Genomic DNA, 15,064 nt, shown 5'->3' on the forward strand with positions numbered 1-15,064 from the left:
AAAAAACTTTTTATCAGCATGATAATGGCTAACTGAGAAGTGACTCTTCCTCCCAAATAAAGACCACCTGTGAACAAAGACCACTTTTGCTTGTTCGGAAGAGTGGTCTTTGTTCACAGGTTTGACTGTATAATTATTTATATTTTAAGGACATCATTCTGTTACCTTTATTATATGCTGGAAGGGATAGTTATGTCCCTAGTGCCCATCTGTCCGTTAGCAATTTCATGTCCGCTCTGTAACTCTTGAACACTTTGAAAAATTTCGAAGAAAGTTGACACAAATGTTCACCACATCAAGACCACATGCAGAGTGCATGTTTTGGATGGCTCACTATAGGGTCAAGGCCACACTTAGGGGTCAAATGGGTTTGTTTTTTGTCTGCTCTGTAACTCTTGAACTGCTTGAAGGATTTTAAAGAAACTTGGCACAAATGTTCACCACATCGAGACAACCCGCAGAGTGCATGTTTCGGATGGCTCGCTTCAAGGTCAAGGTCGCACTTAGGGGTCAAAGGTCATATCTTTGGGCACATATTGCTCTGCGTTGCGGTGCTCGTTTGTTGCCAGATGATAAAAAAGATAAGGTAAAAACCTTGGAAAATCGAGCAGAAATCCTATTTTAAATTTTGATATGCATGTACTTTTGCATTTAAGTAAGAGTGGTATTAAAGTACTTGAGTTCTGATCCAAAAGTTAATTGAGTTCATTGTTTTACCAAGTTTTATCAGTAACATAATTTGGAATTAAAAACAATAATATATTATAGTGAAAAAGCAACAGTTATGTTTCTTTTTCTGTTGAAGGAAAGAAATTATTACACATGATATCATTTTTACATGGTTTTAGGCCATACCAAATTGATTAATAGTTCTTCGGAAAATTTTCAAAAAACATAGGAGCGGGCGAGCGAAATTTTTATTTTATTTTTTTTTCTCAATTTTGATTTTTTCAGAGGCGGGTAGATTTTACATGGAGCGAGCGGGCTTTTTTTATTTTTTTTCCCAGCTTGAACCCTTGAGGAGGCGGTTATGATTATATATAAAGTTAACATTTCTTTAGAAATAACACAGAAATCAAACATTTACAGTGTGGGTAACACAGTATATAGCTTTTCTATATGTTTTAAAGACTACATGAATGATTTTGCAAATAAATTCTTGCCAAAACTCACTGAATCACTTTATTTTTTTTTATTTTGTAATTTTAATTACTAAGGAATGAGTGTCTTATTTTTAATTTTGATTTTTCTACATTAATCTGAAGACGTGCCTATTTAATGGCACAGGATGAGGAATATTAAAGACAAAACAGGCACATGATTGTGTGGAATAACATTTCTTCTGAAACACAGTTAGATGGCTTTGACACATGAACAAATTTGTGCCCCTAGTGGAAATCCTACCCATAGAGGTGAGGGGAAGTAATAAACCACTTGACCAGTGCGACCAAACGGAGTTGGGCATACAGATGCTTCGACATTGCTCGAATCGATTTGGAATAATTTCTTAACAGATCATGATCAGGCTAGCTTAAGCTTTTGTGGTAGAGATTCATTTCAGGCAAAAATAATAACAGGCGGACAAAGAATGGTCCCAATATGGCCACCCTTAAAAGTGTTGTTTGTTGTGCTTTGACTGAACTATAAATTTAGAGTTGGGGAAGTCTGTTTTTTTCAGTTTCTTTCGTTCAATCAATTTACAGCCAATTTTAAATATATCCTGGCGTCATGTGTACAAAGAGGCAAAACTGGGGTTACAAAAGGACAGATTTTGTAAGAAATTATTTTCATATCAACACTACTTATTTGAAAAGCTAAACAATTTTTAACTTGACTAAATGTGTTTTGATAGAATATCTGACTGCTGTACTAAAGAAGTTACGTTCAAAAAGATTTGGGCCGAGACAATGTGATAAGTCAGGATCTGTGAACAAATATTTTTTTAAAATAGTAGTTGGCCTCAGCCTTGGGCTCTAGATCTAACATGCTGAATTAAACAACTGATAACAAATGGTTTGAAAACTTTATATCTGAACAATATTTCCAAACATTTTAACTGCATCCCCGTGCAGGTCTTACAAGTCGGGCTTCGTTCTTTTCACTGTATTGAACAAAAGTAGAAAGTGCCTATTTCATTACCTACCGGCACATCGAAGGCCATGTGTGGCACTAGCACAGACACTCCAGATTTAAAACAAATGATGAACAACACCATAATTCCTGACTTTTTGAGTTTGGATCATCAGCTACATGTATTACGGACGCATGAAATCCGATCATAATCACTTTGACGCATTAAAACAGCGATAAAACCTGTTTTGCCGTTATTATTCCGGACCACGTAATCGAAAAAAAATTTTTTTTTTCGGAGATTTTTATGTACGTGCGGGCGGGTAATTTTTATTTTTTTTTCTCGGGAATGAAATTATTCATGCGGTAGTTCCGACGAACGACATATCAATTTGGTATGGCCTTATGTGTAGTATCTTCACAGGCTCACACTTTATAAATTTGCATTTGGTGTTTCTTCCACACTGTTGCATCTAGGTGAAGGAAGTATCGTAAATTATGCAATACTATTACCAGAATGTTTTAGCAACAGATACTTCAAATTTATTACAGGCAAGCTTTTATTGTGGCACATTTTTATTTTTCATAATGCATCACTTCTAAAAGCTTTTCACAGATGCTGTTACATAATGGTCTTCTGCAGTGTGCATAGATGTCTAATAAAGATAATGTTTTAGTTTGATGAAGAAGGAACACTTTAAGAACTTTTAAATAATAGACAGTATTGTGCCTATGCTTTTGAAAAAGTAATTTGAAAGTTATACTTAAGGTTCATTGAAATGAATTGAAGGGTCCATTTAATTGTCCTCTTAGCTGAAATAAATTTAAAAAAAACCCCAAAAAAAGCAATATTAAAGTCGATTTGTGTAGAACAGATTATAAACAAAGCCAAGATTCATCAAATTTCAATTTTGAATTGTGGTTAACTGATTCTTAAGATCTCCTGAGCTAATTTGTGAGTTTGTCCACAATAATTACTTCAACAAAATGTGTTTTTTTTTTACTATGAAATCTAGGTCAAGTTCAAAACTGCACGACTTGGACAAAAACTAGGTCAGAAGAGCTATAGAAATAATGTTAAACAACTTCTTCTCATAAACTGCTCAGTGGATCTTCATCAGACTTGGTTTGTAGCATTATCATAAGGTTTTCTCCCCATTTTGTTCAAATAGGGGTACTTGATGTTGTATATATTTTCTGGTCCTTTCAGACCATGGACACCACTGGATATTTTCATGATTGGGCTTGTGCTATGGGGCATGAGGGTTGTTGTACATTTTGTTACCTCTCATGATCAGACTCAGTCCCACCAGGTCTGCTATTATTCTGTTTGGTATTGTTTATGCTTCCATAGGATCTTCTTAAGGATTTTTGGCTTGACTTTTCAAAGAATACGTAGAGTGGTTGGACTCACACATGAGTCTGCATCGGTGTCCCAATTTTGTTCAGTTTTTAGCTCACCTGAGCACGTAGTGCTCAAAGGTGAGCTTTAGTGGTCACCCTGTGTCCGTCGTCTCTCATCCGTCTGTCATCAACAGTTTGACTGTTACCACTCTAAAGGTCACATTTTTGGCCCAAACTTAATGCAACATGGTCAAAACTCAATAAAATCCTGGACAAGTTCGATATTGGGTCATCTGGGGTCAAAAACTAGGTCACCAGGTCAAATCAAAGGAAAAGCTTGTTAACACTCTAGAGGTCATTAATGAAACTTGGTCAGAATGTTACCCTTAATAAAATCTTGGATGAGTTCGATATACGGTCATCTGGGGTCAAAAACTAGGTCACCAGGTCAAATCAGAGAAAAAGCTTGTTAACACTAGAGGTCACAATTTTGGCCCAATCTTAATAAAACTTCATCAGAGTGTTATCCTCAAAAAAGTCTTGGACTAGATTGATATTGGGTCATCAGGGGTCAAAAACTAGGTCACTGGGTCAAATCAAAGGAAAAGCTTGTTAACACTGTAGAGGCCGCATTTATGACTGTATCTTCATGAAACTTAGTCAGAATGTTAATACTGATGATCTTAAGGTCCAGTTTGAATCTGGGTCATGTAGGACCTAAAACTAGGTCACCAGGTCAAATCAAAGGAAAAGCTAGTTGACACTCTAGAGGCCACATTTATGACCATATCTTAATGAAACTTGGTCAGAATGTTAATCTTGATAATCTATAGCTCAAGTTCAAATCTGGGTTAGGTGGGGTCAAAAACTAGGTCACCAGGTCAAATCAAAGGAAGAGCTTGTTAACACTCTAGAGGCCATATTAATGACTGTATCTTCATGAAACTTAGTCAGAATGTTAAACTTAATGATCTTTAGGACAAGTTCGAATCTGGGTCATGTCCGATTAAAAACTAGGTCACCAGGTCAAATCAAAGGAAAAGCTATTTAACACTTTATAGGCCACATTTATGACTGTATCTTTATGAAACTTGATCAGAATGTTAATCTTGATGATCTATAGCTCATGTTCAAATCTGGGTTAGGTGGGGTCAAAAACTAGGTGACCAGGTCAAATCAAAGGAAAAGCTTGTTAACACTCTAGAGGCCACATTTATGACTGTATCTTCATGAAACTTAGTCAGAATGTTAAACTTGATGATCTTGAGGACAAGTTCGAATCTGGGTCATGTCGGGTCAAAAACTGTGTCACCAGGTCAAATCAAAGGAAAAGCTGGTTAACACTGTAGAGGCCACATTTATGACCATATCTTAATGAAACTTGGTCAGAATGTTAATCTTGATGATCTATAGCTCAAGATCAAATCTGGGTTAGGTGGGGTCAAAAACTAGGTCACCAGGTCAAATCAAAGGAAGAGCTTGTTAACACTCTAGAGGCCATATTAATGACTGTATCTTCATGAAACTTAGTCAGAATGTTAAACTTAATGATCTTTAGGACAAGTTCGAATCTGGGTCATGTCCGATTAAAAACTAGGTCACCAGGTCAAATCAAAGGAAAAGCTATTTAACACTTTATAGGCCACATTTATGACTGTATCTTTATGAAACTTGATCAGAATGTTAATCTTGATGATCTATAGCTCATGTTCAAATCTGGGTTAGGTGGGGTCAAAAACTAGGTGACCTGGTCAAATCAAAGGAAAAGCTTGTTAACACTCTAGAGGCCACATTTATGACTGTATCTTCATGAAACTTAGTCAGAATGTTAAACTTGATGATCTTGAGGACAAGTTTGAATCTGGGTCATGTCGGGTCAAAAACTGTGTCACCAGGTCAAATCAAAGGAAAAGCTGGTTAACACTGTAGAGGCCACATTTTTGACCATATCTTAATGAAACTTGGTCAGGATGTGAATCTTGATGATCTTTAGGTCAAGTTTAAATCTGGGTCAGGTGGGGTCAAAAACTAGGTCACTAAGTCATATCAAAGGAAAAGCTTGTTAACACTCTAGAGGCCACATTTATGACTATATCTTCATGAAACTTAGTTAGAATGTTAAACTTGATAATCTTTAGGTCAAGTTTGAATCTGGGTCATGTCGGGTCAAAAACTAGGACACGGGGTCAAATCATAGGAATAGCTAGTTACCACTTTAGAGGCCACATTTATGACCATATCTTAATGAAACTTGGTCAGAATGTTAATCTTGATCTTTAGGTCAATAGGTCAGGTGAGCGATACAGGGCCTTCATGGCCCTCTTGTTGTATGTAAGCTGGTATTGGTGTCTCAGTAACTATTTGTAGGAATAGATTGAAACTTCACACTCTTAATTACTGTGATAAACTGACTAAAAAAAGTCCTATATTGCACAGGTTCCATAAATTTATTTTGCTTGCTCCTTTTCAGACTTTTTGGTTATGTTTTTGTATGTAAGCTGGTATTTCAGTACCCACTGATGGGAATGGATTGAAACTTTACACACCTGTTCAATGTGATGATCTGATATGCAGTGTACAGGTTCCATAACTCTGTTTTGTGTTTTTAGCTCACCTGTCACGTAGTGGCAAGGTAAGCTTTTGTGATTGCCCTTTATTCGTTGTCCGTCAGGCGACGATGGCCGCGTCCCTCGTCCATCCACAATTTATTGTGAACATGATAGAGACCACATTTTGCAACTGGTTTTAATCAAACTTGCACACAATTTGTATTGGCGTAATATTCCAGTTCATTTCAAAAATGGCCAGATCCCATCATAGGTTCCAGAGTTATAGCCCCTAAAAGGGCCAAAATTTGCTATTTTGGCTTTTGCAGCCATATAGAGACTCATTTATGCATTGATTTGATACAAACTTGCAGAATATCTTTAACAACGATAGATCTTGGATTCCATGATAAATCCATCAGATCCAGTCATAAGTTCCGGAGTTACGGCCCCTGATTGACGGATGAAAGTGCCAAAAAAAATTTTTTTACATTTTGAAAACGATAGAACTGACATTTTACATTTAAATTTAATCACACACACAACTTAAATCACAATAAGATCTTGGTTCTTTTCAAAAACTGGCTAGATTACATCACGAGTTCAAATTTTTCTATTTTGGTCCTTTCAGCTATATAATGGTTTCATTTATGCTTTGATTTGATACAAACTTGCACAGAATGTTTATCTTGATGATTTCAAGGTCAAGATAGAAACTGGGTCATGTGGGGTCAAAAACTAGGTCATCGGGTCAAATCAAAGGAAAAGCTTGTTTACACCCTAGAGGCCACATTTATGATCCTATCTTCATGAAACTAGGTCATGGCTACTAAACGCTAGCGCCACCACCAAAGTGTGGTTGATAAGGAAAAGAGCTATCGACATTTCTGTGGTGCAGCTATCGCCTGTTTCTACTTGTAAACATGTAAGTAAAATTTATATTTTATCTTATATTTTAATTGATAGAACTTTTTTAGAAAATCGAAGAATGTAGTGCCGTGTAACAACACTTTTACTATAGGTTGTCTGTAATTTCATTAAAATATTATGCAAATTGTGGTGCCAGGAGCTTTTCTCCCGAATTTGACAGTGGCACATTTTCATATCGGCCAGCATTCGGCCATTCGAACACCATTCCGATGAATAGACACACTGTAAGAACATACCTGCGCATGCAGAATGGTGTAAAAATGAATTACACGTATTCCCACACACCAAAGAATAACGAAAATCTCAGTAAAAAGGAAAATCATCACTATTTTTGAAAGTGGTGGCGCTATCACTCTAGTGGAGTCGCTATACAGTAGTGGTGGCGCTGTCGTATATGATAAGTGGCTATAATATTTAATTTATATGTATGAAAATCCCACAGCGGAGCATAATGTTGTTGTTGAAATTAAGACTGAATTCATAATAAAATTTCTGTCTGTTACAATGTAAATACTGGATTTTTTTCAATTTACGTGACGGTCTAGCGTGCTCTTGATTATCATTACCTTTACAGTGTGATAAATTTTGTAAAGATCCTTTGACAGGATTGAAACGACAATGCAGCAGACTCGTTGGCGTGTATGAATTGAAAGATATGTACACCTCGTCTTCTAGCTTAAAATTTAAAAGTTACTGTCTTTAAATATTTTGTGAAGATTAATTTTCTAATTCACACGTGAAGATTGATTTATCACTACTTAATTGTTTAGAACCCGATACTAATTTATGTATAATTCTGTTTAATCAATTTGTTGATGGAGTATTTTTCACAGTGAAGATTATTATCATATAATGGTTCTGAATCCCGATACTAAAATGTGACTGTAATCATAAAATTTGTCATCGCAAGTCTTCGTCTCCGATTTATGGCGAATAAATAGTCATTCGATAAAATTTAAACATGGATAATTATTTCAAATGTTTACAATAATATAAGAAATCGATAAATTACTACATTTACAGAAAACGTCGAAAGCTAGCTCTTTTCCTTATCACCACACTTTGGTGGTGGCGCTAGCGTTTAGTAGCTGTATAGGTCAGAATGTTTATCTTCATGATTTCTATGCCAGTTTTAAAACTAGGTCATATGGGGTCAAAAACTAGGCCACCCGTTAAAATCAAAGGAAAAGCTTTTTAACACACTTGAAGTCATGTTTGTTCATTATAATTCTGTAGAAAATTGGTTATAATAATTCAAGAACTTGTGTCTAATTTTGTTTTATTTTGCCAAAATCCTTCTAATGTGGAAATGTAATAATACAAAGTTTGCAAAAAATGACACAACTTTTATACTGGATATCAGGGTTTGTAATCAGATCATCCTGTAGTTATTCTGATCTAGAACTTCTCTTTATCAATCTCAGTTGCACATGAAAATGCAAGAAATCCCACATTAAAGTGATAAATCTTGTGTGATATAATTCTGTAAATGCCATTATACAAGATTTACTGTCAGTTATTTGCATGGGAGCTGGATATTTGGACAATGAGAAATACATGGATTGTTGCAAAATATGTTGTTTGCTTAGAAGCTAGTTTTTTGTCCAGATTAGTTTGAGGTGAACCTGATGAATTCACTTGAAATTTGGTCTGTAGTGGCCTTGCCATTGATTATTGCCTAAAGGTCAGTCTGACCTTGAGAATAAAGACAGTTTGAAGTGAAGTAAGAACGGAAACACCGGAAACACTAAGCAGCCAGTCAGAACCACACACATCAATGTGACATCATAAACTGATCCACCCAGGAATCTGACGAGAAAACACTTGGGCCCATGAAGCCTCTATTGATTCTAGATTAAAGATCAAGGTTCCTTTAGGATGATTAGATAAGGCATAATGTAACAGTCTAGCAAAGTCTTTTTAGTTGTATCATTATATGTATGTAGGTAAAAATTCAAAACATTGTGTTCTCAACTCAGCATACAGTTTTTATTCAGTTGAATTGGAAATTAGAATAAGTCTTCAGCATGAAGTAAACATGTGCTTATTAACTGGACTTTCATGTCCAATTTTTTATTCCGCTGAGCTGAACTTTGTTTTGGGTGAGCTATTAGTATAGGTGGATGGTCTGACATCTGTCACCATTGTCCTGCGTCAACATTTTTATGCCCCGACACATTTATGGGGGTGGGGGAGGGTGTATATAGCATTGCAGCTGTTCATACACACATAAGCCTGAAATCATGGGTGAATTAGCCTGATTTGCTTCAAACTTTCACAGATGAACAAGCTTTGTACGTGGCAGGCGGGCGGGCGGGCAGCGTCCAAAAGCATGTCTGCTCTCTAAGTCAAACAGTTTTCATCCAATCTTCACCAAATTTGCTGACAATGTTTGTGGGCATAATATCTCGGCCAAGTTCGATAACCACCCAAATCGCTCCAGACACTTGGATTATGGCCCTTGAATAACTTGAAAAACTGCTAATAGAAAGACCTCTCACAAGTTGATTGATGGATTTTCATCACTTTGGTCTGTAGCCTCATTGTAAGGTCCTTGCCCAAAATTGTTTCCAATTCATAAACTGAGAACCACTAGGCCCAGAATGTTTAAACTTAGTGGGATGTTTGGACATGGCAAGTAGATGATCCCTATTGCAGCCAACTGTCAGTGTCTCTTTGACTTTCACTCCTGTCCCATATTGACTTCTTGCCTATACAACTGATCATAGAGGGGAGACATGTGCTTTTCTACAAAAGCATCTTCTAGTTTCTTGTTGGTTTTTAGGAACCTTATCATGCCTTGAAGGAAAAAATAAGTCTTAAATATTATACAATAATATTCGAATTTGATAATTTATTATATTATCAAGTTTTGTAAGAGTTATCTCTCTTCACATACATTTTTTTTTGGTTCCCACAGACTGTAGTTTTGACACAAAGGTCAATGATCCACTTATATTTCACTGATGTGAAACACAGAAAAAACTTGTTAGTATGATCCTTCTATAGACTGCATTATAAACATTCTTTGTTTTCTTAAAAAAATCTCAGAATATAATTCTTAAATTTTAATACTTGTAGTAAAACATGTTTAAATGATATTAAGACACAGTGCAGCAGAATACAGACTTTTACCTCATGATTTTTAAGGAATAATCTGTATCTTTTTCTATATTTTACTGTTGAGAATTATCAAATATCTGAAATTGTTTCATCAATTGATAAATCCATTTTTGCTTCACTGCAACAGTTGGTGCAATCAGTCAAAAGTTAATTGCTGGAGCAGCTATTGGAGGAGAGCAGCCATTTAGAGTGTTACAGCATCTAGTACTTGGCCTGTTGCATCTTTCTCTCAATAGTTAATCAATACAAAACAATATCTTTTCCTCAAGGAAACATCTTGTACTTTCTCTTTTTCACTTTCTACATAGTGGAAGCAGCAGAAGATTATAGAGAAAATCAGTGAGCCAATCAATGGCCTGCGCTATTTATAGTCTGTGACGTGGTGTCTGGTAAAAACATAGGGGAACTATTTTGTGCTTTATTACAGAGTGTAAATATCTCACTCTTTGCTAATATCACCTATATTGCCTATAGTGAAATTTTGTGTTTTTAGACATATTTTGTGACCCGTGTATGTGTAAGCGGGGTTAAAGTGCGCTCCCGGTTGCTTCATTTTTTTGCTGTCATTCATTTTCCTTGTGTCAACAAAGCGACGACTCATTTGTGTTTTAGGCCCTTAACACTTCAGTTGATTTTGTACGATAACTACTGCACCGTGTCATTGGACTTAAATTTAGTCAAGATAACTAGTGTATAAAACTGATGGGGTTATATTAAAACTGGATAGCTCACAAAGGTAAATATTCACTTTATTACCTTTTATAGATATTTTACAATTTGTGTTGTCTCTAACCTAGTCAAGTGTAACACAGTAATAGGTAAACAGATATCGTTTGTAACATTTTACCTGCCTTTGTATGTAAGTACACACTGTGTATACATTGTTTTTATCATGAAACACAGTTGAAATATTGACTATCACGTTTCACATTGCATATTCATAAAATACTTCCGTTTTGAATGGAAAAAATTGAAAGGTCAGTTCATATTTGTGTACAGGTATTATGCATTGTGTGATTTTCTTGATAACATTAATAATTATCCCTGCTTCTCTTTTATATGAAGAATATAAAAAAAGAAACTAAAGATTGGCAAAAATTTAAAAAGCCCTACTTTACATAGATTATTGTCTATCTTTATCATGCAGTAACCCATGTAGCTTTAACCCAAAAGGATCAAAACAGGCTTCTGATACTTTTGCAATTACTTTAACCACACATTATTTGACTATTAGATCAAAACATTAGAACTTGTGTTTTATTAATATACCTCATTTTGACATTATCTAAAGCACTATAAACTCTGCATGAGGCCTGAGGGAAAAATGAAATAATCTATTTTGAGATTTCTAGTTTCAAAATAATACCTACAGGCTGAGGAATTTGACATCCTGATGTCTGACCCAGATTCCACAGAAATAAATTGGTTATAGTAAAGGAAATTCCTGTTCAGCACAGTATGGTATATATTTCTCACAGTATGGTATAGCAATTGTTAGTTATATAGATCTATGTTCAGGTTTTCTTTGGTCTTGAGCAAAAGAACCTAAAGTTAGATAAAACTCTTGAGAAATGTGTATATGGATTGAACAAGTTGCACAGAAAAAGATATTGCAATTTTTACAGCTATCTGTCTATATTTTGTCTAGATGTTGTTTAGAAATTGGCTCGATCTCAAGATTAGTATAAATTTGCAAGTTTGCTAAATCGATGAGCAGTAATTTCTTCACATATTTTGTTTCGTCCGCCTTGAAAATAAAGTTTGGATCTTGAAGGTTTAACCTTGGGTAGCAATAGATTTCAGGTCGTTGCAGCTTCCAAAGAAGCTGTTGCCCATTCTTCCACAGATGTTTGCACTGTTAGGATCAAGGTTGAAATATTTCTTATTGTCTGGAAAGCTATCGAACTTGAGGGATCCTGCATACAATTTGGCATCATATTGCACCAGAGTTCGACATTTCCACTCCTCTGGGTGAGTGGAAGTTGCTGTAGTACTCATCCTGCTGGAGGAGAGCAATTGTTTATCAAAAATCTAATAAATCTAATGATATCAAAACAGTCAAAAACAGAAGTTAACGTATATTTATTTTTTGAAGCTCTAAAATCTTTTCCATTCCATACTGTATTAAGATCACATTAGGTAGACGCCAAATACCTATGACCAGAATGCTGTATGAGACTTATTCAATGGAGTTTGAAATAGATGCTGTATTGGATCGTGTTATCCTTGGGGAATTGCAGGACAATTACATTGTTATTGCAGCAGAACCAGTAAAATTGCAAAGGTTTTGCCAAGTCCAGATTAACTATAGAATACTTAGAATTTAGAATGTAAAATTACTAGAGCTACAGTGGATGAAACAGTAGCTGGTCATGCCAAATGTTTAGTTGTGGGGATCAAAACGTGATGCCTTATATTTAGATACCAGTTGTGGTACAGAGCTGGTCTAATTCACGCACTTATTCAAACGTTGAAGTATACGGTAGCCTATTTATCTAGAATTTAGAGTACAAAATGTATTACACAAACAAAAATAAAACGGCATTATATCAAGTGAAATTGATCAAAATTTGACTGTACCCAAATAACTCGAAAAGTATGGAACTTGGAAAGATGTTACCATAATTAATTCAGTTTCTTTTCATGAATAAAGCATGTTCAGAATTAAAGCTTCAGTTTCATGTTAAATTCACTCAGAGAACAAATGAAAGTGAATTTCTCGATAACGTGTTACATGTATATACGGAAAAATCAAAACGCCTCGAGGCCTAATGGTTAAGAACATTAACACATTTGCATAATGTAATTGGTAACAGCTGGATTTAAGTAAAGACAAAAAATCTCTCAAGATGTGATTGAAAATGTGATTTTTAAAAAAAAATCATTCCTAATGGTTTGTATATTATGTAAACCAAACTAATCTGTGCCTTAATTTTTGTAATCTCAGTGTAAATTGTTTACAAGATATAAAAAGATAAGACTGCCCGTTTACATACTTTTTTATGTTCAACAGTTTACTAGCATTACCATTTTCCTGGTCTGGTATAGCTTTCCAAGTTTATCTCAGGTCAGCTTTTGACCTGACCAGATTATACAGCTTTGGTGGTCATTAGTAGGTCACTGACCTGTGGTCAGTGCAGTAATATTGACTACAGCCCACTTTAGTGTCTGATTTATTAATATACCTTCAGGTGAATGACCACAACATGTGGTTGTAATTCAGTAATACTATTGCTGGTATTTTTGGAGGGATTTAAAATTGACTTCTGGTTGTGTTTGTATCTAGGCTTTAACTATTGTGTATTTTCATACTAGTAACAGAGACTCTGAAAATAAGGTACTTAATGTCGTGTTGAAAACAGGATCATATTAAATTCTTTCCTACTTCTGCCACCTTTGATTTAAATAGCCGAAGCTTAGCTCAGTAGGGAGGATCGTTGGTTGTGAGTTTGATCCCTGAGCGGTTCTTTGTGAAGCTTTCATAAAAGACATTGTTTCTAAAATCATTCGTCCTCCACCTCTGGTTCATGTGGGGAAGTTGGCAGTTACTTGCACAGAGCAGATCACTGTACTAGTACAGAATCCAGGAATACTGGTAGGGTTAACTGCCCGCCATTACATAACTGAAATACTGTTGTAAGACGGCATAAAACCCAAAACAAACAAATTAAAAACCAGGTGCCCATGCATTCTAGATGCAGTGTAAAAATCCAAAGTTGATTTGACAGAAAATACTGAACACTATAAAATGGACCCTGAAAATAACAAAACATTTAATATGGTCAGCAGCATTTTACTGCCAGGTTTTATATTTCTGTTTTTTAATTTCCTCATATTGTTTAGTCATGGTTAATAAAGCTTAAATTTCCTAATGAACCCAAACAGTGATATTGAATACCATCTAATGTTCTGGTAGGTAATAAATAACATCAGTGGCACTTATACTTTCCCCCATCTATATTACCATAATTACCAGTTAATTACCAAAATTGGTTTTGGAATGCAGTGCTGGTGTTTGGTTTTATAGGTTGTTTGAGGTCATGATCATAAAATCTGGCAATATAAAAACAGAGGCAATATTGTTTGGTTGTTTTGGCCTGTAAGTCTAGTTCAGGGTAGCTTATCTTTTATTATGATCTAAATATTAGTTAGCTAGAGTATATTGTAAGTACAATGTATATTATAACAACAATATACAGCAGTGCTTTCAGGGAAAAGTGAGAACGGTTATACTAAAAAATGAAGTGACCAATTAATCAAAATCTGTTTCCCTGACCAATGGTAATGATGCAATATTCTGGTAATCCCTTTGAAAAAACAGTTTCTGTCGGCTTTGTTTGGTCTGTAGCCTCCAAGGCAAAGGTGATAGCTGTGTGACAGAAGTAGTTTAGGGGGTCAGAACCACAGACTTATATCCGCAAACATAATGATAGAGACAAGATATTCTTACATTTATGAGACTGTTTCCCATAGGCAGGAGTTTCAAACCCCAGGGACAAGAATGTATTGTTACAGAATTCGTGTATATCATTTGAAAGGGTTTATATTTCACTATGAAGATTTCATTTTGGCTTGAAAGATTTATTTTATGAATCTGATCTGAATCTGATCATATTTTTGCAATCCCATGTCTGATATTGGTGCCTGTGGAAATCCTCTGAGTCTTAATTAAAGGCTTATTGTTGGTCCAGTTTTTAGCTCACCTAAACTTATTCAGAGTAAGCTGTTGGTATAGGTGGATGGTCTGGTATTCTTTATTTTGATTTTCTCCTCTAAAAGTACTCTTTGGCTTTTTAGCTCACCTGAGCACGAAGTGCTGAAGGTGAGCTTCTGTGTCCGTTGTCCGTCGTCGTCCGTCCGTCGTCGTCAACAATTTGACTGTTAACACTCTAGAGGTCACAATTTTGGCCTAATTTTAATGAAACTTGGTCAGAATGTTACCCTCAATAAAATCTTGGACGAGTTTGGTATTGGGTCATCTTAGGACAAAAACTAGGTCACCGGGTCAAATCAAAGGAAAAGCTTGTTAACACTCTAGTGGTCACAATTTT

General features: G+C 35.4%; 1 protein-coding gene across 16 annotated transcripts in view; it reads left to right on the forward strand.

The window, feature by feature from the left end:
• The window catches only part of LOC123554767 (muscleblind-like protein 3), a 204,864-nt gene that overhangs the window by 39,307 nt on the left and 150,493 nt on the right, over positions 1–15,064 (forward strand). For 5 of the 16 annotated variants that reach the window (XM_045345091.2, XM_045345094.2, XM_053547746.1 and 2 more), the window contains exon 1: positions 10,389–10,749. The exons of 1 other annotated variant lie outside the window; for it this stretch is intronic. The gene's annotated coding sequence lies outside the window, so the exon portion shown is untranslated. Of the gene's footprint in view, positions 1–10,388; positions 10,750–15,064 lie in introns of those variants that run through there. 10 more of the 16 variants (XM_045345093.2, XM_045345097.2, XM_053547757.1 and 7 more) reach the window with 5 other exon arrangements.

This window comes from Mercenaria mercenaria, chromosome 7 (assembly GCF_021730395.1).
Source record: "Mercenaria mercenaria strain notata chromosome 7, MADL_Memer_1, whole genome shotgun sequence".
Classification (NCBI taxonomy): domain Eukaryota; kingdom Metazoa; phylum Mollusca; class Bivalvia; order Venerida; family Veneridae; genus Mercenaria; species Mercenaria mercenaria.